This window comes from Megalobrama amblycephala, linkage group LG10 (genome assembly GCF_018812025.1).
Source record: "Megalobrama amblycephala isolate DHTTF-2021 linkage group LG10, ASM1881202v1, whole genome shotgun sequence".
Lineage (NCBI taxonomy): Eukaryota > Metazoa > Chordata > Actinopteri > Cypriniformes > Xenocyprididae > Megalobrama > Megalobrama amblycephala.
The window spans coordinates 17,810,871-17,838,087 of record NC_063053.1 but is presented as its reverse complement, the minus strand read 5'-3'; the positions used below and the strand labels follow the sequence as shown (position 1 = coordinate 17,838,087).

Below are 27,217 nucleotides of genomic sequence, written 5' to 3'. Positions count from 1 at the left end.
AAGACTCATTTCCTTCTCACCAGTAGTGACTTTGGGGGACCCGAGGAATTTGAAGGCCAATTGACTTTTAATATGAATCACGCTGTGATCGCCCCATTCTCGTCCCCCGCCTACAAATTAGAAATGGCAAACAGAGTGTCCCCATCAAAACGCTCTTTTCATGTTTTCCGTTCATGCTCCACGAGTCCCCCGACTCCACCCCCACTGCAGTGTGTGTATGTGTCTGGGATTCTCTGCGAGTGAGTTTACCTGTGTGTGAGTGTATGGGATGGTACAGGTGACCAGGTAACGTGTTGCAATATCAGGATATTGCGGTCATGGACACTTTTGTCTTGGCTTTCACATTTCTGGAAGATATAATGGAGAAAATGAGAACTTAAGGCTCAGTTTTTGTGTGTGTTAAAACATATTTGGTAGATTAACTTCTGGTCTTTCTGCAGCGTCTTGCAGTGTTATAAATAGTAATAAAGTAATAAAAGTAGGATTATATATTTTGTATCACAAATACGTAGTATTATTATGATTGTAAACTACATGTAAATTTAGCAAAAATATAACCTAACTGCTGACAATGGTATGATGATATGAAATTTTCAAAAATGTATCAATTTCAGGCATATGCTTAAAACAAGAAAAATATGTGCCAGTGCAGTAAGAAAGATAGACAGTTCTTGAATTAAATCTTTATCTTATGCAATTTTGCTTTAAGTAAATGAATCTTGTTCCAAGGATGTTTAAGATAAATTTAAGCAAAACTGCATGTTTTTTTTTTTTTCGGCTCCAGAAACTGCATCTTGAATCAAGAAATATTTTTTTCATGTTTTAAGCAAAAAGATAACAATTTAAGGTCAGTGCAGTAAGAAAAATAAACACTTCTTGAATGAAATTTTTATCTTATGCAAGTAAATTAATCTTGTTCTAATGATGTTTTGGTATTTTTACTGAAAAAAGGACAAAAATTAATTTTGCAATATTGGGTGCACTATTCAAAGAGCACTCCGAAGCAACATGTTTTGCACTTATACGCTGTTAAAAAAAAAAAAAAAAAAAAAAAAAACTACCCTCATCCCACTCCTGTATACAACTTGTGACTACATGGAACTCACCACGTCAGGTTTATATTGCGCCCCCTACAGGAAACACCTGCTCAGTGCCGTGCTGCCAGTCCCAAGGCCCTGAAGCACAAATTCATTAGTATGCACAGACACTCTCTCAGTGTGTGTGTGGCAGGAGCGGGAGCAGGCCGGCGTGGAGCAGAGGGGAGACAGTATTTTATCCACGCTTGCCAGTATTATGAGGCTGAGCGAGAGATTCACATTATCGTAATGGGAAAGTCAGCGCAGCAAGATGATGCCCCGGAGCCACGCCACTGATTGGCTGCAAAGCTGTATTTATATATAGCAGAGTGAGTTCACTTTTAGTTCAGCACTGAAGAAGAGAAACAGGCCTGTCTGACTGCCACTTCATCTGCTGCACAGAACACTATAAACTTAGCCTGGAGTTTAGGACCGCGTACTTGGCCATGTGTGCTGTGCAGTAAAAAAAAAAAATTGATGCCCATTTTCAGTCTATGAGGTTTATGCAAATAACAACTCCATTGACATCAGTGGACTTTATAATGATCACATTATTCATAGTTTTTAAGATGCTAACAAGTTGTGTAAAATTGTTCCATTCTCCCTCTCTGAATTTAAATGGAATAAATTGTTAAACAGTTTAAATATGTTCAGTGGTTTAACTGTAAATTACCTTACGTACTGTGGAAAAGCTTATTAGATTTAACAGGGCAAAGTAAAATACTATAAAAGTTATGTTTTTGCAAGTAAAAAAATATAAATTAACATTCAAAATTATATCCAACAAGACAATACAGTTTACTCCCAGATGTCCCCGTGAAAAGCATGAAATTTGATAACATTTTGTTTGTTTTGATGGACATAGTCACACAATCCTTCAGAAATTACTCTAATATGCTGATTTGGTGGTCAATTTTTAAATATAATAAATGTTGAAATATTTTTGTGGATCAGTGATATTTCAGGGAAATATTCAATTTAATGCATCTATAGCAAATAAACATATTAATTCATTAATTTTTTTAAAAATCTTACTGACCCAAAACTTTTGAATGGTAGTGTATATAACTCTGCTGGTGTCTTTTTCATCTTATGGGTAACACACAGCTGAAAATGTTTTAATGAAAAATTTAAAAGGATTGTTGTAGTTTGTGAGCTACTGTGAAGCTTAAATTTCAGTCTGTTCCTAACATATTGTATGGCTTCAGAAGACTATTTTAACATGCTTTTTTTTTTTTTTTGTTGTTGATATTTTTGCAGCTTGACATTCTTTCCCCATTCATTTCTGCTGCTTTGGAAAAGAGAAGCAAGACCATTTTGCTAAACTTCTTGCATGCTCTTCAGAAGAAAAAGTCATTGAGGGTGAGTAAATGATGACAGAATTTTAATTTTTGGGTGAACTATCCCTTTAATTAACAAACTACCCCTGAGTTAGTTATACATCTCTTCGCTGTGTGCACTCCTATATTTGCACAGCATGCATTCCCGCACCAACAGGACTTGGGTACTGCTACAGAAATAAAGATGAGACCGTAAATAGTATGACACTAGCCACAGTCGTTTCTCCCTAATCAGCTGAAACTACAGTGCCAAGTCAGAGCTTCTGCCACTGAGAAGAACACTGCATCATTTAAAGAGGAACTCCCCTGGACATGCCTCAAAATTACTGTACAAGAAAAGTGCTGACTCTGAAGAGGCTTTTTATATTTATGAATAAATTGCTCTGTGGAAGAGGAGAGAAGAAAAGGAGGCAGGCAGCAAGAGGTAAATCTTGATGTGGAAATGGCTCATTATGTTAGTGATGAGGCCGGGTAATGCCTGCTTGACCAGCCCAGCGTCTGTCAGATGAAGATGCATTGATTAACCCTTATACATTACCCTTCAGCCATAGCGCGCGATGCCGTGAACAAATAGATAGCAGCACTTTAATGTTACAGTAGCATCACTAGATGCTCTGCTGCTTGCTTATGGACGAAATATTACAGGTGTTTATTCTAGTTTGTCTGAATTTTATGGTGATTTAAACAACAAAATAAGTAATACATATAATATTAAACTGTGCACCTGGAATTCATAACATCAAAGTGTGTTAAATAAAGCCCATCAGAACATCCTGGGCTGGTGTAATTAGAGATATTGTGTCTCATTGCAGGCCGAGATTTACACTGTTCACTATCCTAGAGATTGCAGTCAGCAGTTTGCGTCACCTGTTTACCCCTGATTCTTTGCTCTCATTGGATTTGAATGGCTAATGAGGGGTAAGTGTGCACTTTTTGTATGTGTGTTGCTTGCTTTGTGTTTCAACGGCACCTGTTTGACGTGCATATTTGGGCAAGAGGGAAGAGAGAACAATGTCCCACGTCACAGGTCTCTATGTGCTCCACGAGGACCTTTGAACATTTTAATAACAGCACTCTTGAAAATAAAGATTCTTTGCATCTATGGTTCAATACCTTCCATGTCCATGGAAACTTTACATTGCACAAATTAAGGTTCTTTATTGTGGAAAAAAGTTATTTAGGGTTTTAAAAAGTTATTTTAAGAATTGTTCACTGAAAGGTTCTTTGGAGAACCAAAAATGGTTCTTTTATGGCATTGCTACAAAAAACCTGGAACTTTTATTTTTGAAAGTGAAGGTGAGCATTGTTAGTATGCCCAATTACTGTTTGAAATAGGATGTCCTATTACTGTTACTTTCCAAAGCAATCAGATTATTGATTTGTGCATTTTGGGAGGAAAAGCAGATTTTCATATTCTTAAACATGTAGTTTCAGTTCTAGAGAATATGTGTATTATACTTACCTGTTTATTACTTTAAAGGGTTAGTTCACCCAAAAATGAAAATTCTGTCATTACTCACCCTCATGTCGTTCCAAACCCGTAAGGCTTTCTTTCATATTAGCAACGCAAATGAAGATCTTTTTGATGAAATCTGAGAGCTTTTTGTCCCCCCACAGTCAGCCTACACATTTGCAACTTTGCTTCAAAAAGTTCATAAAGAGTTTGGAAAACTAATCCATATGATTTGAGAGGTTTAGTCCAAAATTTCTGATGAGACTCGATTGCTTTATGATGAACAGATTTAATTTAGGCTTTTTCTCACATACAAACCTTGATCAGTGAACATAAACAAAAGCTCAACCGAGAACAAACCTCTTGCGGAAGCTCACATGTGATGCGTAGCACACAAGAATGAATCTCATTGGTTACGCAGCATCTTTGAGCTTCTGGAAGAGGCTTGTTCTCACACATCATTCAGGTCCAATTGAGCTTTTGTTTATGTTCGCTGATCAAGGTTTATAGAATCCTAAATTAAATCTGTTCATCATAAAACAGTTGAGTCACTTCAGAAAATTTGGATTAAAGTTCTGCCTTCTAAATAAAAAAGCCAATCACCAATTGGTGAAGTCATCGCATCACTGCAGCTGCCGTTAAGCTCTGGTTGCTATATTAACAGTCAGTGTTCTGAAACTTGCACTTAGGATTGTGCATGCGCATTGGCTGATCCAGCCTGAAAATAAGCGTTTTTAAAGCTATTTGAGCAAGAAACCACATTTATGATACAGTTGTTGTCAGATTTCATTGGCGAGTTCAAATATAATAATAATAATAATAATATGTTTTATTTATTTAGCGCCTTTCAGGAACCCAAGGACGCTTTACAGTAAGTTGCTATATAATATGAATACATATAAGTATACAATCAGTATACAACATGTGAACAACCAGATGGAACAGACAAAGAAGGTTACTCTACATTAAACTTACAAAAAACAAGCATAGTGCTGAATATGAAATTTAATCATAAGCTTGGTAAACAGCTTTGGAGATTCTGATGTTTCCCTATTCAAAGAGATAGGAGCCTCACTTGAATGACTGAAATAGCTGCCCGAGAGGCATTTCAAAGATGGCCGCCGAGTGAAATGACTTGCCTGAAAGGGATTTTGGAATAGACGCCGTATTGAATTTAACACTGATGAAAACGAGAATGTGAGGGAAAGACTTATAGTCTTTACAATAGCGCACACTATATAAAGGTCCTAGATTATGTCATTTCCACAACCCGCAACTTTTAAAACTATAGACTCCTTAATCGCCTACGTCACTGTGACGTCACCGCTCTAGCTGGAGGCAAAACATAAATAAGAACTCATAGCAGCCATGCTAAAAGTTTGAGGTTTTGACTTTAAAATGTCGTCTTGTTGTGTTTTTGGCTGCCAGAATAGAAGGAACAGGACTTTTGGTTCAAAACTAAAGTTTTACCAGATCCCGGCAGACATTCCTTCACGGAAATCAAAAAGATAATTGTGGTTGAATGCAATACGGTGTACAGACTGGACGGAGATGATCATAAATAATACTCGTGTTTGCAGTGCACACTTCATATCAAGTAAAATAATCGATGCATATGTAATGGTGTGTTGGTTTTATCTAGTACAAATCAGCAAGTTTCTGTTTTATAGGTGAAAAGTCGCCAACTTTCAGCGCACTAGCTAGCTTAAATGTTAAACAAACATACAGCGATAGATGTGTGTGCCATCCTTTGAATGGTCTCTTAAAATAATCCACATTGCTAGCCATAATCATAGTTAGCCCAGCGTTAGGTTACATTAGACAATAAACCTTGACAAAATTCCCCGAACCACCTGAAAGTAATTCATATGTTGTCTAGGAAATATCCAAAACTTAAGTTAATTTACAAAAATAGCTGTCACGGTCCCGCAGAGTCAGTGACTGTACATATTCGGACAGTTCTGAACCTTCTTCTGCATCTATGTTTAATAAATCCCTCCTAAAACATGCTAGCTTACGCTTGTCAACATTGAGTCCAGCGTCTCTTTTTGCCTCCAGCTAAGCCCCGCCCACCAGGAAAGTTGCAATGTTTACAAACTTTTAAGGGGTCTATTTTATGTTGTTTTTGTCTGTTGAATTTTTTTTTCCGGAAAGACATTTTGTTAAGCCGAGTTCAGACTGCACGATTTTAGCCCCGATTTTGGCTCGCCGACAGGTTTTGAGAAATCGCCGACAAATGCCGAAATCACAGGCAAATCGGTCACGCAGTGTGAATGAGCAAAGACGCGATCTGAGAGAATCGCCGACGAGTCGCCGACACCCTTGAGATATTTGGCATGCTAAATATCTGGACCTGTCGGCGATTCAAAATCCTGCTGTGTGAAAAGTGTTCTGACTGAAACTACATCGGCGATGACTGACAGCCAATGAGAGAGCATGATACAGAGCAGCGGGGAGTTCATTGCAGAACACACAATCCTTGTTCCTCGCATCTCCCCAACCATTTCCTCCTCCATATTCTTCTTTTCTTTTTCTTCTTCTCTTTTTCCTGCAATTCAGCGCACAGGCAATTCATATTGCAAGCTTCTTGCGTTCTACCATTTTTAATAATAATCCCAGTCTCACGTGAGAACTCCGGTTTTGCACGCGTGATATCGCGTTGTTTCCTTGTCACATCTCCCGTGTGTTTGGTTGTGAAACGTAGTTTGCGTGGCAGACAGAGTTGTCGGCGATTCTTCCTATTGTAAAGTCATGCAGTGTGAAACCTTCTGTCTCCGATCCATCGTGCAGTTTGAACACAGCAGCGACTGAATGCTGGCCAAGATAGTCATGCAGTGTGAAAAGAACAGTGACCCGACTACTTTGAAAATCGTGCAGTCTGAACTCGGCTTTAGCTGAACAGTTGCTATGTTTTTAAATAACAGTACTATAATCCATTAAAACATACAGTATTTTATCCCTTACAGCCTCATTTTCATTCCTGTCAAAAAAAAGAAAGAAAAAGTTGACGCTACCCTGACTAAGATCTAGAAAATACTCCATTATTTGCAAAATGCAACGAAGATGAAACAATATTACGGTGACATTAAAACTGAATTTACTCTGAGGTCATTTTCACTACACTCATCGATAAATAAGATGCAAGATAGCGGCAGTTGTTCTTTTATGAGACAAGAAAGAGAATGGTGTGATGCGATGGACGAGGAAATCTTACGAAATATCAGACTGCTAAATGACCAATCATAATCAAGAATTGTCTAACACTGTAAAATATAGTGTAACTCAAACAAATGTTGGGTGTTGACTAAAGGGTTGATCAGAACAACCTTTGAATATAAGAAATTCCGAAAATGGTTCGTCATTGAGATCTGAGGTGTCAATTGAACATGATATGGTCTGACTGCGGCACATTCAGAGCCGGTCATGCTTGGCTTGCGGAAAAAATGACCGCATAATTCTGAACCGAATTTCTGTTCCTGTTGATGTGTTAAATATGTGTGGTCTGTCCTTGTGGGGCGGTTAGCACAGACAGCGAGACATTTTACAACAGAGAAAAAGCGTTCCTTAGGAGGACAAAATCTGTGTGCGTGCGAGAGTTGGCATGTCTGTGTATGCGTGTGGTGCAGTGAACACGCTTTGAGGGATTGTGCCCCAGAAAGTGAGTCTCTGTTGGGGAAAATGCTGAGGCCAGCAGTTCCCACCTGCTGGAGCAAATCGGATGAGCTTACATTCCCATGGCTGATCCCAGAACGAAGATGTTATGTGCATACACTACAGGCTCAGACAACTCACTTAAACGAAGTTGACGAAAGTTTATCGTTGCTATTGTTGATTGTGACTCTGGTTTGCTCGTATTTAACACACAGGCACCATTTACATCTGGTAGGCTATTAAGATGCGTTTTTGTCGATCCAATCACAAGTGGACGGCTCTAAATAGAGGTGTAAACTGACTCTAAAATGTTTTGTGGTTGTCTGCTTTCAACCACTTCCAGAGGTAGTTAAAAACGCATTCGACCGGATTGTTTTCGTATGTAGATGCTCATCACAGTCACAAAAGACTACTCTCCTTGTCTTTGCCTACTGAATTAATGCGTAAACATTATGGGAAGTGCACTAGCCAGAAGTGATTAAACTTTTGGCTTAAGAACCAGTTTTGGTTTGAAGATGAAAAACATACCAAGCACAATGTTCTCTCACCATTTCTGATTTCTAACACACAGTCACCATTAGGGCTGCACGATTTGGAGAAAAAATCTAATTGCGATTTTTCTGGTTAAACTTGTGATTTAAAATGCGATTTTATAAAACAATTGAAAAAAAAATATATAAACAATTTGGCTTAGTGCGATTATGACATTGCAAACTAACACGCTGTGTACATATTTATATCATTAAAAATTGCAGCCTTTGCAATGTCATAATCGCTTGTTTTGCTTGTTTGTAGGGCTGCACAATTTGGCCCAAAATTGTGCTAATATATTATTTTGACTAATTGTTTTTATTATTATTATCATTATTGTTAAATAAAAATATTAAACCAAATAACAAATATTACTGTTGTAATAACTTTCATTATTAAAGTATTTAGCATTAGTATTTAATTATAAATATGATAATAATTAGAAAATTAATATTTAAAAGTTGTACGACAAAATGTGGGGTTACCTGTTAACATGCAATCAGTATGTATATAAATCGTTAGAAAGGTCTAAGGATTTATTATCAAATATTATATTATATATTATATATATATTTATTTTTTTTTTTTTTTTAGAAGGTATGCAAAATCAAAAATGGAGACCATGATTTAATATGAACTACGGGCCGCTTTGGAAAAAACCCTGTACACTTATGTACGCTGGAGATTATTGATTATATATTTCCCTCAAACAGTGGCGGACTGGGACAGTAAATCAGGCCGGGAATTTGACTCCACCCCAGGCCACCTCTGCTGCTGCAGTCACCACCACCAAATTCATGTGTCCACCAGCCTTCTAAACTTATAGGGTAACCCTGTTAGTTGATGTAACAGGTAGACTACCATTCATAATATGAATGGATAAATAAATAAACCCTCAAAAACTCACTAGGAATAGACCATCTATACTACCACACCAAAGACAAATATAAAATTGGCTTACACATTTTAAGAAGGGATAATAAAAGATACATATTCACATGTTAAAATATCTATATTTTATATATTTCCAACGCTCAACTCAAGTATATCAAAAGTATCAGAAACACAAACAAAAATAAACTTAACAAAAGCTACGACAATGTATGTTACAGATAACAATGTTTACTCAATAATGATGAAAGCGTCCATCTGCCAAATGATTAAGTAAATATTAGGGGTGGAACAGTTCAACTTTTTCACGGTTCGGTTTGTTTCATAGTTTTAGAGTCACGGTTTCGGTACCGTTGTTACAACGGCGTTGTATGTGCTATATTTATGGAAAAACTATACTTTCAAAAATATATATATTTTCTCATATTATTTAGAATATTCTAACTACAAAAAACAGCACAATTAAATATAATAGATTAAAGATACAAATAAAATAAACTGACTTCAGTTTTTTTTTTTTTTAGGGAGGTCTAGCATTAGTTTTTAGGTACAGAAATTGAATAAAGTAACAATGTAAAACAGCATTGCATTTTGGACTATACATTAAAGATTATTCTTTATTAAAGTTACAAAAGCTTTTTAATCAAGAGCAGTGAGTGATTTCTTCGTTGTTGCTGTTCAATTAATATAAAGACTGTCACTTTAAGAGAATGCACTGATACAGTGTTCGTTGAACAGCGGTCCGAGCGCGTGCCGAACCGAGTGTGGAGAACCGAACGGATCGATTTTTTTCCCCACCCCTGGTAAATATTATGTAAATGTAATTCTGACCGACCTGTTCCCTTACCGGCGAACATGGCTGGGATTTTGCAGCAACTTGCTGCGTCTGTGGCCAGGGCTTTTCTCCTTTTAATGCGTTCCCTCTCTGCTCCTCCTTTGCGTTTACGCTCCATTTTTTGCACTATTTTTCAAGATAAAGCCTGCCTCTATATAGCCAATTAGGCAGTGCTTCGCTGATGTTGGGTCATGTGGTGGTGTCATTTTCACTCCGCGATCGCCTGATTCGTAGATTCATAAGTGCGTCAATTAATTCGCAGTTGCATACAGCCTATTGCACGTCAGTCTGATCGACAGCACAGCGACAGCCGGCAGGCCAGAATGACCATCAGGCCACCGGGAAATGTCCCGGTGCTCCCGATGGCCAGTCCGCCCCTGCCCTCAAAGTTCTTTAGAGAGAGGAATTTTTTTTTCCTATTTTTACCCTGAAAAGGATTGAGTGAGCTTTACTTGGCGCTAAACATGTCTGTTTCATACTGGACGCCGGAGGGCGCCCTTGAGCAGATACTCCAAATACTCCAAATATACGCAAACAAACCCTGTTGCAGGAAATCCCCCCTATGGAAATCCCCAATGGGCATCATGCTATCGCTGTGACTGAATAAAAAGAAGGTAGAAACGCTTTGATTAATTAAACATGAATAAAATAAACAGATGACTACAACAATACATGGTTTATATGTTTTCTTCAAGCCTTCTCAGGTATTTCCGTAGTAATAAAGTATATTTATAATCCAATGCTAATCAAAATGCTATTTCAAACACTTATAGAGGGTATGCATCGACGTCACTTTCCCGCCGAAAACGCGCTCCCTCAGCTGGACTGAGTGGCAAAAGAACCTGCTGCCTGACTGGACGGAAAAAAACAAAACTGGCACCGCGTTCGTTCCGTAAGTAACGTTAGAATAGGGAAGGCGTAGGACATTCAGCATAAGCGTTATGAAGAATGCGGAAGCGGAAAGTACGTTCAAGGCGATATTTTGTTTATAAAGCATAAACGGTTGTATTTTTTTCGAAAATGACCGATCGATTCACTAGATAAGACCCTTATTACTCATCTGGTATCGTTTAAAGCCCTTGAAGCTGCACTGAAACTGTAATTTTGACCTTCAATCTGTTGGTAGCCATTGAAATCCACTGTAAGGAGAAAAATCCTGGAATGTTTTCCTCAAAAACCTTCATTTCTTTTCGACAGACGAAAGAAAGACATGAACATCTTGGATGACATGGGGGTGAGTAAATTTATCAGGAAAAGTGTGTTTAAAAGTGGACTAATCCTTTATTTGTTATACAACAATTTTGAGTGAGGATTTTTATAGATTTTTGGTGAGTAAAATTTTACACTTCCATATTACACATCCTGCAATTTAATATAATTAAGGTAGGACCAGAGATGTATAAAGTACTAGAGACTGAGACTTGAGTAAAAGTACAAGTGCTCTATCAAAAAAGTGACTTGAGTAGAAGTTGAAGTGCTCTTTAAGCACCACACTTAAGTAGAAGTACTAAAGTATTCAACATTGTTTGTACTTAAGTATTGCAAGTAGTTTATTTTAAAATTTACTACTCAAGTACTGAAAGTAAAAGTACAAGTATTGTGTTATGTAGTTATTAAAGAAAGTAGTCAAATGTTTGAACATCATATTGTTTTTATTATTTCATATGATAAACCTAAAGGACAATCACAATTCCTTTGGCTGTAACTTTTTGTAAACAAAAACAGATTAAGTGTGATTAAGTACCACTTGAGATGCAGACAAGTTGAAATGCTTTGTTTGTTGTCAGCACTTTGATTTCATTACCAAAAAGTTTATTTTGACTAATAGTCTAATTTTCTACCATATACAATTGAATAAAATTAACAGCTAGCTAACAACAACTTGCTTTGCACTTTTTTTTCTGTTTTCACCTCACTCCAGTCTAAACTAGGCTAAATTATTTTTTTAGGTAATTTTTCTACACATTGTCATATAAATAACCTGAAAATACTGTAGTTCATTAAGATTAAATCTTACTAACCACTCTTACTAAAAAAATGGGGTAAGCACACTTATATTCTCATTTCAAGAGGTGTTCTGAGTAAATGTTTTGTTTGTAACACTTTATAATATGGTTTGATTTGTTAACATTACATTAGTTAATGTATTAGACTAATAACCAACATGAACTAACCATGGTCAATACATTTGTTACTGTATTTATTAATCTTTGTTAATCTTAGTTAATAAAAATACAGCTGTTCATTGTTTGTATATGTTACTTCACAGTGCACATTAACTATGTAAACAAATAGAGAGCAATTTGAGAGCAAGACAGCGCTCGTGTTGTTTTAAGACGGTGAATGCGCGCGCGCGGCCGGGGCTCTCTCTCTCTCGCTGCTCGTTCTTATATGCGCCCTGACAAGTGCAGCAGTCATTCTATTCTACATCACTCACCACCGTACAAATAAGACTTTGGCAGCCGCCAAAAACATTTCAGTGCAGGAAAACTCCTGCATTAGTTATGTCAGTGTAAATCTATACTACCATTAACCTATAAAACACTACTAAACTATAAAAACGGGCGTGTGATTAAGCAGCACCAAATGAGACATGCTCTACGATTTATTTTTGGCAACAGTAGGCTGTCATAAAACAAGAGAAAGTTGACATTAGTGATGGGTCAAAAATACCATTCAATGCGCTGCGTGACAGCCTTTATGATAGCTAGTTACACCGCAGCATGTCGCTAGTTAGCAAAAGGGCTTAACTTACTGATGGGATGGAAGGTGGTGTTTTTGGTTCGTCCATCTTTTTCGCTGATCAAAAGGCAGAACGGGAGCACGCGCAGTCTTCTTAATCGCTTCATTCGCTCAATGATGTGCGAGCTTCATCAAACCTGCCATCCACCGTTCTGGCAGTGGTAATGTGGGTTTGGAATGGAATGATTCGTAACATTTTTATAATTGTAACGAGTAACGATGCAGCACATAAAAAAAATATCGGAGTAAAAGTATTAAACTCATTGAAAATATGTACTGAAGTAAAAGTGGAAGTAGGAGAAAAAAATAATACTCTAGTAAAGTACAGATACCGCATTTTAGTACTTAAGTACAGTAGTGAAGTAGTTCTACTTCGTTACTATACATCTCTGGGTAGGACTAACAATAATGTGTATAATAACCTGCTACAGGAAATTATTACATATTACAGTAAATGCATATTGTTCTTTATTATTAATTACTAGGTGCTTACGTAATGACATTATAATGTCAAAAAATCACTGATTAAGGTATTCTAATTGTAATTTATAATAATTATTTTATTTACTGTTAAAACGCATTTACTGTTTTATTATCTGTTAAAACTTGGATTCCAATTGTATATGCTGAATACACAAGAAATGTTTCGTTTAATGCTTGTGATTATCACACTGATTTTTTTTTTTTATGCAACAGTTTTTTTTTTTTTTTTCATAGCTAATTTTTGTTTGTAAAGTTTCCCATTTTGGGATTGAGGCATTATGAATTGATGTTGAAAAGTAGGAGCACCAGATACCAGGATCATTTGTAAAGATATGTCAAAAGAAGCAAAAATTGAGCTCCCGTTGTAACATTTGCATTGTAACTGCTTTAATGAACAAACTGACAAACAACATGACTGTGTGATGTTGTTTTTGTTGTTTTGAAAGATTGAAATTTGAAACTTGCTTGGAATTTTGAAATGCTTCAGATGTTCTTCTGACATACATCTGCCATACAAATGTATACATTTAGTACTACTTTTTTTAAATTCTTGTTTTCAAATGCTATTTTTTCTCAAGGTTTTTTTCTCAGTTTGAAGGCTGTAAATGTACATTTTCTCACTTTTTTTTTTTTTTTTTTTTTTTTTTTTTTATAATTAGTTTGATCCATGGAATGACTGTGTCCATGCATTTTTAATAGCATGAATAACATCAAGTAGGTAAGTTTCTCAAAAGCCTGTGTGTGTGTGTGTGTGTGTGTGTGTGTGTGTGTGTGTGTGTGTGTGTCGAGTAGTCTACCTTTTGTGCTTTCCTATGTGGAAGCACACAGCTCAGACGAAAAAGATCTAATGTGGTTTATTTCTGTCATTTGAGATCTTGTTATATTAATTTGTGTTCATGTGTGTCCTGACTATCTAGTGTAAATACTTGCCCCTGTTTTGTAGCGTCTGATAAATTACTTAATTTACTGGATGTTAATGACACATTCATTGATTTAGAAAACAGTTTTGCCTGTTTCCATCTCACAATTGTTTCTTTGATGAGCTTTCGTACAAAATAATTGAGCCTGTTAATTAGCTTCATTATGAGTGCCTAATAACCCTAAAGCTTTTAGGAAATAGACTTGTGTCTAAAGGCTGAAGTTCTTGACATTGTTTATCCCGGGTGGCTGCTCTTTTACAAAGGCTTCTGTAATTTAATAAAATGACTGAGAAGAGGGATGTTATTTTTGTTTGTTCTCTATGTATATGTGTACGTTTGTTCATTTATGAGCTAAGGTGATGTATAAGGTATTTTTCAAAACACCATTTCAAGATTTCGACATAAATTTTCATTATATTTTCCCCCTAATTTTGTGTGTATATATATATATTTTTTTTTTTGTATATGTATATAATATTATATTATATTTACACACACATATATATATATGGGAAAAATAAGGAAAACATTTCGTAGGATTTACTTTGGAACTATTTTCACTCAAAAATTGCTAGTAAATTTCACTAATAATTGCAAAGAAAAATCAAGTAACACACTGAATTAAATGTGAAACTTTGAATTAGAAAGAAAGAAGTATTTTCTTATACACACACATTCATAAAATATTATTTAGGCACACACACATACACATGTTGGGTTTCCATGTTTTACGGGGACTTTCTATAGACATAATGATTTTTATACTGTACAAACTGTATATTCTATCCCCTAAACCTCACAGACTTTTTTTATATTTTCAAAAAACAATATTTAATATAATTTATAAGCTGTTTTCCTCATGGTGACTAAAAGATGTCCTCACAAGGTCAAATATTTCTGGTATTGCCAGAACCACACACACACACATGTGTTATTTTCATTTTATTTAAGGCATACATTTTCTTTCAAGGGATTTGAACCCATGACCTTGGTGTTGCTAGCACTATGCTATACTATTTGAGCTACAAGAATGATAGATTAAACTAAATGAGCCTAAATAACACACATTGTATGTGTCCATATGTGTGTCAGTATATGTTTATAGGGTCCTGATGGGAGCTCTTTTGTCCAGTCTGAGGTTGAGTAAAGTGCCGGCTGCGGTGGTGTGACAGAAGCGACTGTGTGATTGAAGATGCTGGGGTTGGAGAGGCTGTTGGCAGCTATATTTCAGCGTGGAGATGGATGGACTTCATGATGCGAGTTTTGCGTCAGGGTGAGCTCCGCGCCTAACTAGGCCTGAATAATTCACAACGGCCGTTATTGCAGAAGGGCTGATCAGCAGCGACGAAAAAGACGAGAGACGAGATAATAACATTGCTCGGGGTATGGAGATGAGCGCCTGTGCGTCAAGCTGATCTGAATAGTTAATGCGAAAAGAGAGAGAGAGAGTTGACGCTGGAATAGAGCGGCAGTGGCCCTTCGCTAAGCCTGGGTAATGGATGGAGAACGCCAGAGACAGTTATGCTAGAGTGCTGGGCTGATCGCTGGTTTGGGGCGATGAGCTTAACTCCTTGTCTCTGGATCGTGTCATAAAGGAGGAATAATACCCACCAGGTCCTCTCATAAATATGCTAAGGAGGAGAAATAAGGATCTAAATATGATTTTTATGAGTGACAGAGAGAGAGAGAGAGAGAGAGAGGGAGCGAGAGGGTACGCATCCATGGCAAAGTGCTTGGCAAACAAAGGAAGGGCAATATTTCAGTACATTTGCTGCCAACATTGTTCTGTGTGAGGTGAGAGGCTGCTATAACAACACTAAATTCAGATCTGCTTGTGTCATTTAAATCCCCATAAAAGATGTTATGTTTTTGCTGCCGGTATGTGGACAAAAGCACAGCGAAACAGTAGCAGGAAATAACTCTGCTTTATTTAGGAGAAAATGCAAATAATCCTGCCCGAGGTATGACTTAAACCTGCCCATTCCTCAGCTATTCTGTAACAAAAATCATTAATATTACACATATAACTTTACGTTGGATTTATAATGCATTCCACATAAATCCTCGGCCATAAATGATCGTAAAAGAATGCGAGCAAGTGGCACCGGGCTAAGTCGTCATTTGCTATCCGCTTACATGTTATTTCTATTTTGCGTCTCCTTGGCCTCTCTCGCATCCCATGTCTGTGCTCTTAACAAGTGTCCAGAATGCAACGGTGGTGTCAGAATCTTGCACGGTGACCTCTGACCCCTGCTAATCTCCTCTCACTCTGAACAGGTCAACTCATAAAACTGAGTGACAGGATTTTTACGAAGAAAAATGTTTGTGCGTGGCTTCCCCTCTTGCTTATGTGACGCATACAGTATCCATTTCATGATAACAATTTATGGAGCTCAAAATGTGATGGTAGTCATTGTCACCTTAGGGTAGATGACATTGTGATTATACACATCTCATCTGATGCAAGACAAATGGACCTACTTCCTATTAGAATAAGCAGCTATATTATATTCAGTAGTTTGAAAACGCAGTGTTTTTGTTCTTTGTTCTTTGTTAGACTGCGCTGGGGTAGTTATTTTTGTCATAAATTATGAGAACTATATTACGAAGATTTGCAGCCCCATTACAAAGTATAGTATTTTAGGCGAAGTGATGTGAATGTCCATTGCGTGTGTTCAGTCTCTTTCTTCTCCTGTTGTTTTGTGCAGACTCTGTTCGTCTTGGCTTTGGGCTGATGGCGAAATCCAGCACCTGTTGTGTGACACACATGTAGGACAACCTTTTCATGGCCCCCATGTGTTGATCAGCAGTGAAGCTGGATATCTGTGGCAATTGTTACGTGACAGTATTAACGTGATTGATTCAAAGGCTGAACAGCGGGGCCTTCATGTGATAACATCTGACATGGTAAAATATATGGCGGAAATAACAGGCCCTTGAATGTGTGTGCAAGATGAAAGACTGTTATATATACGTTTAAAGGGTTAGTTCACCCAAAAATGAAAATTCTGTCATTTATTACTTACCCTCATGCCGTTCCACACCCGTAAGACCTTCGTTAATCTTCGGAACACAAATTAAGATATTTTAGTTGAAATCCGATGGCTCCGTGAGGCCTCCATAGGGAGCAATGACACTTCCTCTCTCAAGATCCATAAAGGTACTAAAAACATATTTAAATCAGTTCATGTGAGTACAGTGGTGCAATATTAATATTATAAAGCGACGAGAATATTTTTGGTGCGCCAAAAAACCCCAAAATAACGACTTATTTAGTGATGGCCGATTTCAAAACGATGCTTCATGAAGCATCGGAGCATAAATGAATCAGTGTGTCGAATCATGATTCAGATCGTGTGTCAAACTGCCAACGGCTGAAATCATGTGACTTTGGCGCTCCGATCAGCAGATCCGACACACTGATTCATTTGTGCTCCGAATCTTTCTGAAGCATTGTTTTGAAATCGGCCATCACTAAATAAGTCGTTATTTTGTTGTTTTGGCGCTGCAAAAATATTCTCGTAGCTTTATAATATCAATATTGAACCACTGTACTCACATGAACCGATTTAAATATGTTTTTAGTACCTTTATGGATCTTGAGAGAGGAAATGTCATTGCTCCCTATGGAGGCCTCATGGAGCCATCGGATTTCAACTAAAATATCTTAATTTGTGTTCCGAAGATTATCGAAGGTCTTACGGGTGTGGAACGGCATGAGGGTAAGTAATAATTGACAGAATTTTCATTTTTGGGTCAACTAACCCTTTAACTAAATTAAAACATTTATAAAAAATAATAAAAATGTAAAATAATTTTAATCGAATATATAAGTGGTGTTAAATCATAACCTGGACTGATATGTAAAAAAAAAAGATTTGGAAGACATTTGGAAACCCATTTCCGCAAATAAAAATAAAAGTCAAAATTATGATATATTAAGTCATGTAATGTGACGAGCAGTCTAAATTATGGGAAACAGTATAAATTATAAGACAAGTCACAAATCTGACATAAAAAGTTGAGTTGTATTGTCATAATTATGACTTATGACAGTTTAGAATTCTCATAATTTTGACTTTTTTATGTCTTTGATCATACCTTTTCATGTCATAGTTGTGACCCTGGATTGTGACCCCCACAATTACAATAAGTAGCACAGATATATTTGTAGCAATAGCCCACAATGCATTGTATGGGTCAAAATGATTGATTTTTCTTTCATGCCAAAAATCATTAGGATATTAAGTAAAGATCATGTTCCATGAAGATATTTTGTACATTTCCTACCATAAATATATCAAAAATGTATTTTTGTGAGTGGATATGCATTGCTAAGGACTTCATTTGGAGAACTTTAAAGGCGATTTTCTCAATATTTAGATTTTTTTTGCACCCTCAGATTCCAGACTTTCAAATAGTTGTATCTCAGCCAAATATTGTCCTATCCTAACAAACTATACATCAATGGAAAGCTTATTTATTCACTAAATAAGCATAATTTCTTTACTCAATTAAAAAAAAAAAATTGACCCTTATGACTGTTTTTTACCAAAGCGTTTTTTATGTGGTGGAAAGTAGCGGAAGTGACAAATGATTGCAACAGTTTATTTCCACTTTTATGTGAAATGCTTAGTATAAGTGAAGGGCTTTGACAGGGCTGTTCCAGATTGATTTGTTAAGAGGCAGTGAGTGAGTCCAATCTTGAATAAGAGGGATCTCCAAGCTTGCTGGATCCCTCTCAGAGTGAGAAAGGTCCGTTCTGTGTCCAGAGGTTAATAGGGGTCAGTTAAACAAAATCACAGAAGTTGCGACTCCTGTTTGGGCAAACAGAGCAACAGAGATCCGTTTCAGTGACTCAGTCTAGACTGTGGCAGTTTGCCTTTCTCTTTTAGCCCATCTGGATGTTTGATCTGGTGTAAGCCATCGACCTTGCAGTGCTTAAATCCCCCCCCAAACGCAACAGCAAGGTCAATATGGCACAGTTCTTGCACCCACATTATCAGTCAGGACTAACCCTGAGGCCTCACCAGAACAGCTGATCCAACACCAAGAAACAGAGAGAAAATCTGCCTAAACACAATCTGTATTGAAACTAACACCTCTTTATTATTCTTGTGTTTTCCAGAAAGCAAGGGAATTATTAAGGTTGTAGGGGTGCATTAGTAGACACAATTCACCATTAAAAATACCAGAGCCAAGATGTTTCAGTGATCCATCTAGATCTGTAGTTTGATGCATAATATCTGAAGTCCATCAGTGTAAGAGCTTTGACCTCAAAACATGACGTGTGACTCTGTGGTCATAATAACAGAATGAAATGAAAGTAATAGAGGAATTATTGTACCCAGGGAAAAGGGGTTATGACAGACTGGATGACACATGTCAGGAGAAAGACATCTGGTGCTGAACCAAGTAACATGGATGAATTCCTTTGACAAATTTGATGCTGTGCCTTTGCTTTTTAAAAGGTAAATGCTCTTCAAAAACTTGCCAATTGAATTAAAAAATTGCTTCATATCTATCTATCTATCTATCTATCTATCTATCTATCTATCTATCTATCTATCTATCTATCTATCTATCTATCTATCTATCTATCTATCTATCTATCTATCTATCTATCTATCATCGCCTCACTTATATAGTGAAATATTTTGTATTTGTATTGAAATACATCCGACTAGTGAGGACATTTTACTGGTCAATATTTCTTGGTCTTTATTTAAATCTATTGTGTGTGTAATTTTGTAGTAATTAAATTTAACTTTAGCCCTACAAATACATTTTTCCCCCCTACAAAATAATAGTTTATAATAGTTAACTAATAGTTTAGTAAGTAGTTTCAAATTTAAGTTGAGAACATTTACATATTGGCAGACTAAATAAAAAAGAAAAATAAGTTATTTCATTTAATCTGCTAACATGTGCATTTTCTCTAAATTCTAAGAACTGTTGGTTTAAATTTAGGTAAAATGATATTTAAATCTATTTAAATCTGCTTCAAATGCAGACTTAATGAGACGTCTTTTATGCCTTTGAAGAAAAATACGAAATATCTCCAAAGCCTTGCACCCATTAATTATATTTATGTGAAATGTCATCCATGGCCCCGTGGAAATTCTATAGACAAACAGAGGAAAAGGGGGTTCAATAAATTTGAGTTATCTGTGAGTAGGTATGAGAGAGGTGCGGTCACGCCTGTTAGAGGTGTAGTGGGGTTGTGTTGCACCCCGTGTTGGGTTAGGGTGTCAGCCCTGAGCCTCTTATTGAATTACAACAAAGGCAGCTAAAGGTCAAGCCTCTGTGGCAACACTGTGGCCACGCACCGGCCACTCTGATGGAAACCCGAGGTCGTTTGAAAGGTGCATTGCCGGAATCCATCCTGGTGGCTTTTTCCAAGGGAGTATTCCATGGGGAAGTAGCCTGAATGCATGTGCATTTGATACCACATTAGCTTATGAGCAGAATGTTTTTACTTTTTTACACACTTTACCATTCATTTTCATTGCTTTCGGAAGCATCATGCATATTCATTCTGAGAGGGACTTTTAAGCATTTTGAAGCCAACTAAAAAGTGTTTTGACTAATTTGATCAGTCCAGTCAAGATCTGCAAATCGTTGGCTTTTAAATGAAAATTCTGTTATCATCTAGCTCATGTTGTGCAAAAATAAGAGCTATACCAATAGACTATCCAGCCTTACACTAACGTATAAAATTACCTGATTGTATTTTGTTTTTCTTTGGTCTTATTTCTCCTATAGGGCACCAAGTACACCAGGAAAATAATTGCCTGATGGCCCTTTAGAAAATGGTTCATGATGCCCGTGTCACGAGGTATGAGTGTAAGATTCCATACTAAAGTGAAATTAGCCATTTTTGTGTCATTTTGTCATACATTTATTAGATGTATTGGTGTTTACAGGTCTGATCATAAGATAGTGTACATAGATTGGTTGCTAATTTTAATGTAATTTTATTTTTATATACAGTACACTACTGTTCAAACATTTTTTATTTTTTTATTTTATTCAGCTAAGCTGCATTAATTTGACAGTAAACAATTCATAATGTTACAGGGGATTTCTATTTCAAATAAATGCTGCTGTTTTTAGGTTTATATTAAAGCGTTAGTTCACCTAGAAATAAAAATTCTGTCATTAATTACTTCATGTCGTTCCACACCCATAAGACCTTCGTTCATTTTCGGAACACAAATTAAGATATTTTTGATGAAATCCAAGAGGTATATGACTTGTCTATAGACAGCAATTTAACCACCACTTTCAAGGTCCAGAAACGCACTAAAGACATTGTTATAAAAAGTCGACGTGACTGCAGTGGTTCAACCTTAATGTTATGAAGCGACGATAATACTTTTTGAATACTGAACCACCGTTCTGACGTAGAACCTGGAATCTCTGAAAGTAAACAGTGTACGAGATTGACACAGAAGTGAATGATATTGTTGAATAAAGCAGTTTTTGCGCACAAAAACTATTCTCGTCGCTTCATAACGTTAAGGTTGAACCACTGCAGTCACGTTGGCTTTTCTTAACAGTGTCTTTAGTACCTTTCTGGACATTGAAAGTTATGGTTAAATTGCTGTCTATGGAGGAGTCATGTATTTCTCGGATTTCATCAAAAATATCTTAATTTTTGTTCTGAAGATGAACGAAAGTCTTACAGGGTGTGGAACGGCATGAGGGTGAGTAATTAAAGACAATTTTTATTTTGGGTGAACTAACCCTTTAAACTGCACAACTGTTTTCCAATATTGATAATAATAAGAAATGTTTCCTGAGCACTGAATCTAAATGAAAAACGTTTCACAATATTACTGTTTTAACTTTATTTTTGATCAAATAAATGCAGCCTTGGTGAGCATAATAGGCTTATGAAAAATCATTGCATGTATATTTCAGTTAGTCACTTCATCTCTTCAGCATTCATCAGAACTGAAGCAGGTATTAGTATTACTGTACTGCAGAGGCAGCAGTATGTCTTCACAAAGGCTCATGGGTAAGTTCTGAGACCCCATACCGTGGAGCTCCTCCAGCATTTTCCATGGGTTGATACAGAACACGACTTCAAGAAGGTTAAATGCATGAGCCGTTTAGCAAATTCAGAAAGGTTTCAAAAAAAATCTAGGGAAACGAAACTGTAGAATGCACATTTGACCCACCAGTCTTTAGTGTTTGGTCTGTTCTAAAGTTCCTGGTGCATGCTATTATAATTCTACACTGATTTAGTATATCTAATGAGAAGTTGCTGGGCGTAGCGCCTCTCAAATGATCAACCAGGGTGTCTGTTTAGGGTTGACATGAGCCTTGAGCTGTGCCCAGGCTAAATTATAGTCCCACACTTCTCCTCTCTCGGCTGAGCGAATGCTGATTCAAGCAAAAATTCATGCACACCTCACCATCTTTTGCCCATCCTCTGTTCTCCACTCCTCTTTTAAACCGGGCCAGAGGGAAAAATGCTTCCTCTCTCGCCTCACTTGTTCTTTTCTCTTCTGCTCCCTGTTTCTTTTACTTTCTCATTTCCAAATATACAAAAAGTGTGCACTCCCTCTATTTTGCGTGGATCATGCAAACCCATTTTACTTCCATAAGCTGACATATTTTTGACTGAAATAGTATAAAATGTTGGATGGGATTGATATGAGCAGTCAGGAATTGTTTGGATGGTGAAAAGTGAGCATTAAATGCCTATATTACCAGTCAAAAGTTTGGAATAAGATTTATTTATTTATTATTTTTTTTTTTTTTTGAAAGAATTCTCTTATGCTCACGGCTGCATTTAGTTGATGAAAAATGCAGTAAAATATTTCTTTTAAATTGTAATATTTCACAATCAATGTTTTCTATTTTAATATAATAAAATAGAAAACATTTCTTTTAAATTATAATATAATGTAATATAATATAATATACCAGTTTCACATGATCCTTCAGAAATCATTCTAACATGCTGATTTGGTTCACAATAAACATTTCTTAATATTATCAAGTTGCTTAATATTTTCAGGGAAACCATGATACCATTAAAAAGTTTGGGGCATGTATGTTTTTTTTTTTTTTTTTTTTAAGAATTGAATGATTTTATTCAGCAAGGATGCATTAAATTGATAGTGAGTGCAAAGACATTTATAATGTTACAAAAGAAGTAAATCCTGTTCCTTTGTGCTTTCTATTCAACAAAGAATCCTGAACAAAAATATTGTACACAAAAATATTAAGCAGCACAACTGTTTTTAGCATTGATGATAAGAAATGTTTGTTCAGCACTGAATCAACATATTACAGTGATTTCTGAAGGATCATGTGACACTGAAGTAATAATATACATTGTAATAATTTTACAATATTACTGTATTTGTCATCAAATAAATGCAGCCTTGGTGAGCATAAGATACTTCTTTCAAAAACATAAAAAAAAAAATCTTAATTATTCCAAACTTTTGACCAGTAGTGTAAATAGCTAGTAGGTTATAAGGAAAGGAAGAGCAACTTATTCAGTTTTTGCAAGTTCACAGAGACAAATTTGTATTTCTTTGGAAGCAAAACATGCACCAATCAGGAACACACATTTCACAATTTTTGGGTCAAATTTGATTCATGTTGACATTAAAGCACTCGGAATTAGAGAGGATCATAAGGCCCACATTGTACATCACCTATGTAATCTGCCTCGCCTGCGCGTTTTTGTCGTGTTTTTGTTGTTGTTGTTGTTGCCTGGAAAGGTTATGGTTAGATCTAAGCCTATTTATCTGCCGTCTCTCCCTGTCTACCCCCGCCTTCACGCCTCGCTCCAGGCCCAGCAGTTCTCGCTGCTCTTCTGGGGAAAGAATGATATACTGGCTAAATGAGCTTCTTTATCAATCCGCAGGAGCAGAGGGGAGGACGTCTGCCTCCTCAGCTTATGTCATCAATATCCTCTTATATAAATGTCAGCTGTACCATTTTACTCATCGCCATTTCCCACACTGCTGATTACATTATCCTGTAATGGAGGGGCTCGCTTCATCCTCTCTGACTCTCTCTCTTTCTTTTTCTCACATGTGCAGCCACACACACTCTCTCTCTCTCTCTCTCTCTCTCTCTCTGTCTTTACATCCATCCCTCTCTCTGCCTCCCTAACTCTCCCAACGGTAGTGTGTCAATAGCCTGCCTCCATGAAACAAGTCAATTTTCTGCTGGCTTGGCAGCAGAATAAATCTCAGAGCTATCCAGAGCGCTAGAGATATTTATATTGAGAGCGTGCCTCTGTGTGTGTGTGTGTGTGTGTGTGTGATGGGAGTTTGTGTCCTTGGCTGAATGGGAGTGATTTCTTGCCTGGGCTCCACTGCAAAGAGAGAGAGAGGAAGGGACAGAACAGAGAGATTGAAATAGAGATATGCCCAGCGGCTGGGGGAGGGTGGGAGAGACATGCAGTCGTTTCTCGTCAGGCCCTTAAAGCACGACTGGCAGTGATGACCAACCGCATTTGTTTTACTTGCTGCAGTTGAGGTGGCAGGAGGAGACTTATGTGCAGATGGATGCTGCTTTAAAGCTCAAGGGGCTCTCTCGCTCTTTCAGGGGAGTGGATATTGTGTTGGCCAGTGATTCATTACAAGCAGTTGAGCTGTGAAAAGGAAGAAGGCCGACCGCGAGCCAGGGTGGCCTCCTCTCGTTGCCTCGGAAAGACTCTTGCTAAAAGTCACTCAACTGACATTTAACTACATCAGCTCAACGTCACATTTCAGATAAATTTCATTCATCAAGTTCCCATCTGCGGGTGCATGTCTAAGAGCTAAATGACTGTCCCGTATTAATGCTCTCTGCTCCCCCATCTGCCTATCTGCATTGCAGCTTTTCTGGTTCATCTGTCTCTGTGTCACCTTTATTTGATATGAAGTTCTTTAGAAACTCTTTTTGTGCGGGAAGTCATTGTATGCATTTAGTGATGCTAAAAGAGGTTTTTAACCCTCTGCAGTGATGGGGTTTATTCTGTGCTTTGGAGGCAGTATGCAACTCTCTGTAGTGTTCACAAGAGGGCAGTAGAGTAGGCAGTGGTGTGTCCAGTGGTTCTATGATTGAGTGATTCATTTAGTATGTCAGTGCTTATTTTTATCTACTGTGTGTTCACTTTTAAGTGTATATAGTGTGCATATGTGTGCAGACCGATCAGGCATAACATTATGACCACTTTTCTAATATTGTGTTGGTCCCCCTTTTGCTGCCAAAACAGCCCTGACCCGTCGAGGCATGGACTCCACTAGACCCCTGAAGGTGTGCTGTGGTATCTGGCACCAAGATGTTAGCAGCAGATCCTTTAAGTCCTGTAAGTTGCAAGGAAGGGCCTCCTTGGATCGGACTTGTTTGTTCAGCACATCCCACAGATGCTCGATTGGATTGAGATCTGGGGAATTTGGAGGCCAAGTCAACACCTCAAACTTGTTGTTGTGCTCCTTAAACCATTCCTGAAATATTTTTGCTTTGTGGCAGGGCGCATTATCCTGCTGAAAGAGACCACAGCCACCAGGGAATACCGTTTCCATGAAAGGGTGTACATGGTCTGCAACAATGCTTAGGTAGGTGGTACGTGTCAAAGTAGCATTCACATGGATGGCAGGACCCAAGGTTTCCCAGCAGAACATTGCCCAAATCATCACACTGCCTCCGCCAGCTGGCCTTCTTCCCATAGTGCATCCTGGTGCCATGTGTTCCCCAGGTAAGCCACGCACACATACCCGGTCATCCACGTGATGTAAAAGAAAATGTGATTCATCAGACCAGGACACTTTCTTCTATTACTCCGTGGTCAGTTCTGATGCTCACATGCCCACTGTTGGTGCTTTCGGCTGTGGACGGGTCAGCATGGACACCCTGACTGGTCTGCAGCTATGTAGCCCCATACGCAACAAACTGTGATGCCCTGTGTATTCTGACACCTTTCTATCAGAACCAGCATTAACTTCTTGAGCAATTTGAGCTACAGTAGCTCGTCTGTTGAATCGGACCACACGGGCCACCCTTCGCTCCTCACATGCATCAATGAGCCTTGGCCGCCCATGACCCTGTCACCGGTTCACCAATGTTCCTTCCTTGGATTACTTTTGATAGATACTGACCACTGCAGACCAGGAACACCCCACAAGAGCTGCAGTTTTGGATATGCTCTGACCCAGTCGTCTAGTAATCACAATTTGGCCCTTGTCAAACTCACTCAAATCCTTACGCTTGCCCATTTTTCCTGCTTCTAACACATCAACTTTGAGGACAAAATGTTCACTTGCTGCCTAATATATCCCACCCACTAACAGGTGTCATGATGAAGAAATAATCACGGTTAGTCACTTCACCTGTCAGTGGTCATAATGTTATGCCTGATCGGTGTATGTATGTGTGTACATACACATACACATAAAAATTTACGGTATAAAAAATGGCAGCTGTTGTTGCCAGAAATTTATCATAAAAAATACTGACAATGTTTCAAGTTTTACAGGATGTCTGTATTTTTTACAACTTAAAACTGTATATTTAATTAAGTGATATAATGCTAATATACCTACTTGAACTACCAAAATCAGCCATTTTACCTTAAAATGTACCTATAAACCACCAAAATAATACAAGTGGCACAAAGTAAATCCACTTGATGAATCAGTTGATCGTAAGCGGCCTGTTCATAAAATATGGTCAGTACGTACTTATACGGTGTGTGTCAGGCAAACAAAGACAAAACACCATCAGGGTAACACAAGACACTAAAATAATGCAATAAACATTAACTAAATAACAAAATATAACACAAATCACACTGATGTACATTACTGATAACAAAAATAAGAAGAAACAGTTATTTATAAAAATGTCATCATCATATGGGGTGTGTAACACAGGGAATTCAAGGAATGTCCTTTCACTGTTTTTATACCATAAATTATATGGTAATTCATAGTTTTTACTTGCAAAAACCATAAATGTGATAGTATTTTACAGTAAAATTACATATTATGTGATGTTAAACCATTTACAGTTTTTCACCGTATATGGTAACTTGTTTAACCAATAACATGTTTTACTGTAGCATTTTTATAGTATTTTTCTGTAAAAATTACAAACATTATATTTATGTTTATAATATCTATTTCATGTCTTATTTTTAGTTAGCATCATATGCTTGAACAGGCACATGTATGCTAAATACAACAAAAACACAAATTTACATAACAGAGTCAGAGTACATTAATTCATGTCTTAAATCTGTTTACATCAGGGGTGTCCAATTATTTTTGTGGAGATCT

The 27,217-nt window shown here is 37.2% G+C and overlaps 1 protein-coding gene across 29 annotated transcripts in view; it reads left to right on the top strand.

The window, feature by feature from the left end:
• tlx1 (T cell leukemia homeobox 1) overlaps positions 1-27,217 on the top strand; it is a 100,003-nt gene that overhangs the window by 27,757 nt on the left and 45,029 nt on the right. For 18 of the 29 annotated variants that reach the window (XR_007186787.1, XR_007186786.1, XM_048205035.1 and 15 more), the window contains 9 exons: positions 2,337-2,438; positions 2,553-2,840; positions 3,229-3,334; positions 10,975-11,011; positions 13,662-13,720; positions 15,015-15,195; positions 16,631-16,829; positions 19,274-19,393; positions 20,688-20,760. The gene's annotated coding sequence lies outside the window, so the exon portion shown is untranslated. Of the gene's footprint in view, positions 1-2,336; positions 2,439-2,552; positions 2,841-3,228; positions 3,335-8,767; positions 10,392-10,974; positions 11,012-13,661; positions 13,721-15,014; positions 15,196-16,630; positions 16,830-19,273; positions 19,394-20,687; positions 20,761-27,217 lie in introns of those variants that run through there. The other 11 variants (XM_048205056.1, XM_048205049.1, XM_048205046.1 and 8 more) reach the window with 7 other exon arrangements.